The 2,417-nt window shown below is 39.8% G+C and overlaps 1 pseudogene; it reads left to right on the forward strand.

Annotated features, from left to right (window-relative positions):
- The first annotated feature begins 555 nt into the window (after positions 1-555).
- LOC111530882 lies at positions 556-1,352 on the forward strand (annotated as a pseudogene).
- Positions 1,353-2,417: the final 1,065 nt, after the last annotated feature.

Raw genomic sequence — 2,417 nt, forward strand, 5'->3', positions numbered from 1 at the left:
TCCGTCACCTCTCCACAGCCCAGGGAAATCAGACCACTCAATTTCCCTCTCATACCTTCCTGCTTCCTTCATTAGTGTCTTATTCTCAAATTCTTCATTGATGGGAAAAGAGCCCATCATTCATTATAAATGTTATCTTTAATAAACCAAGCCTATCACTCTTTCTGCCTCTTCAAAGCAAATGCTTTAAGAAGGTTCCTTTATAACTAAAATAAATTCTGTATTAAACTATATTTTCTGTATTGAGTCAGATATCAGTAACATAATGGTAAAAGGAAACACATTCATTTGAAAATTTAGAAGCATACTTCTAAACAGGTATGGTCATACACACATAGAAATTCCAGTGAAAATTAGAAAATATTTAAAAGCAAAAAAAATATTACATGTAAAAGGCTAAGAGGCAAATAAAACATTAATTTGAAGAATTTTTATGGTATGAAAAGTGTATATTACAATAAAATACTGATTATTATTTGCATATTGAGCAAAGAATAGGTTTCACATAATTCAAAAAGGACACAGAAAATAAAAAAACTGGAAGAGTGGATCAGTAGCTGCAACACTAGAAAGATGGCAGAGGAAGAGCAAAGAAAAATCCCTTCGGTTCCAGAAAATCTCCTGAAAAAAGAGAAAAGCTCATCAAGTCCCCAAAGCCACCCAGGCAAAGCAGACACTTTTGGTAAAGAAGGAGCGGAAGAAAGGAAAAGGACTCAGGTTTAAGCGACTGAAATCATTCCTACATGATTCCTAGCAGCAGAAACATGACAAGGTGAGTCTCAGATGACTAGATGTGAAACCTCATCCTTGGAATTGCCAGATAAACATTCCTTGGCCTTTGTTGTATGCATCAAAAGGATTGATGGCTTGAGTTTACTGGTGCAGAGAACCATTGCAAGACTTCACCTAAAGAAAATTTTTAGTGGTGTCTTTGTAAAAGCCACCCCACCACCTGCCCGGCTGCCCCACAGAACCTAAAAATGTTGAGTATAGTGAAACCTTATGTGACCTGGGGATTTCCAAATCTGAAGTCTGTCTGGTAACTCATGTTGAAATGTGGACCAGCCAAGGTCAAGAATAAGACCATCCCCCTGACAGACAGCACAGTGATTGAGGAGCACCTGGGGAAGTTTGGTGTCATTGGCTTGGAAGACCTCATTCATGAAACTGCCTTCCCAGGAAAGCATTTCCGGGACATCTCATGGTTCTTGCACCCTTTCCGCCTCTCAGTGGCCCTTCATGCTACCAAAACTAGAGTGGGCTTCCTCAGGGAGATGGGCACACCTGGCTATCGGGGTGAACGCATCAATCAGCTCATCCACCAGCTGAAACCAGGTGCCAAACTGCAGTAAATTTTTATGAATTAAATGGAAGCATGTGTTTTCGTTTTTTGGGGAATTTTTATCAAGTATCTTCAGAGAAGATTATTTCCTGCTTTATCTTCAAAAACTGGAAAGGAAGGGTCAAAGAAAAGATAGTAGCTGGCCAAGCGCAGTGGCTCACGCCTGTAATCTCAGAACTTTGGGAGGCTGAGGCAGGTGGAGCACCTGAGGTTGGGAGTTCAAGACAAGCTTGACCTTGAAGAAACCCTGTCTCTACTAAAAATACAAAAATTAGCCAGGCATGATGGCATGGTGGTGCATGCCTGTAATCCCAGCTACTCAGGAGGCTGAGGCAGGAGAATTGCTTGAACCCAGGAGGCAGAGGTTGCAGTTAAGCCGAGATCGCCCCATTGCATTCCATCCTGGGCAACAAGAGCAAAACTCTGTCTCAAAATAATAATAATAATAATAATAATAATAATAATAAGAAGAAGAAGAAGAAGAAGAAGAAGAAGAAGAAGAAGAAGAAGAAGAAGAAGAAGAAAAGGAAAGAAAGACAGACAGACAAGAGCTTATGTTCATGGCAAGCACCTCTCATCACCGTCTGGTTCCAAGGAAACATTCCAGCATTTTCTACACTGGCTGCCACCTCGTCTGAAATCAGCACATTCCATGGAGGAAGGAGTCCTGCTTTGCTGCATCGTCTATCCCAGGGTTTAATGTTGGTAAAGGAGTAACTCTGGCATTTGTACAAGGCTCCCTAAGACTCCTGCAGCAGTCAACCAAACCCAGGGACATAATTGACTCTGGAGATTCCGGGGGCCTTGTTTTGGAAAAGACTTGACATACACATAGGAAGACACAAAAACAAATGTTCACTTGTCACTGAAAAAAAAAAAGTGGAAGAGTGGAAAAATAAAGACAACTAAATGGAACAAAGTAAGGCTATATTAGAGATTACTAGAATAGAAACTGATTTTTTTAAGAAACCCTTCAAAATATAAAAATATCAGCAAGATTGATTAAAAAAGAAAAAAGTATAAAAATCAGAAGCAACTTATTTATCAGCAAAACACTGGATAAATAAATTAGGCT

This window comes from Piliocolobus tephrosceles, chromosome 4, assembly GCF_002776525.5.
Source record: "Piliocolobus tephrosceles isolate RC106 chromosome 4, ASM277652v3, whole genome shotgun sequence".
NCBI lineage: Eukaryota > Metazoa > Chordata > Mammalia > Primates > Cercopithecidae > Piliocolobus > Piliocolobus tephrosceles.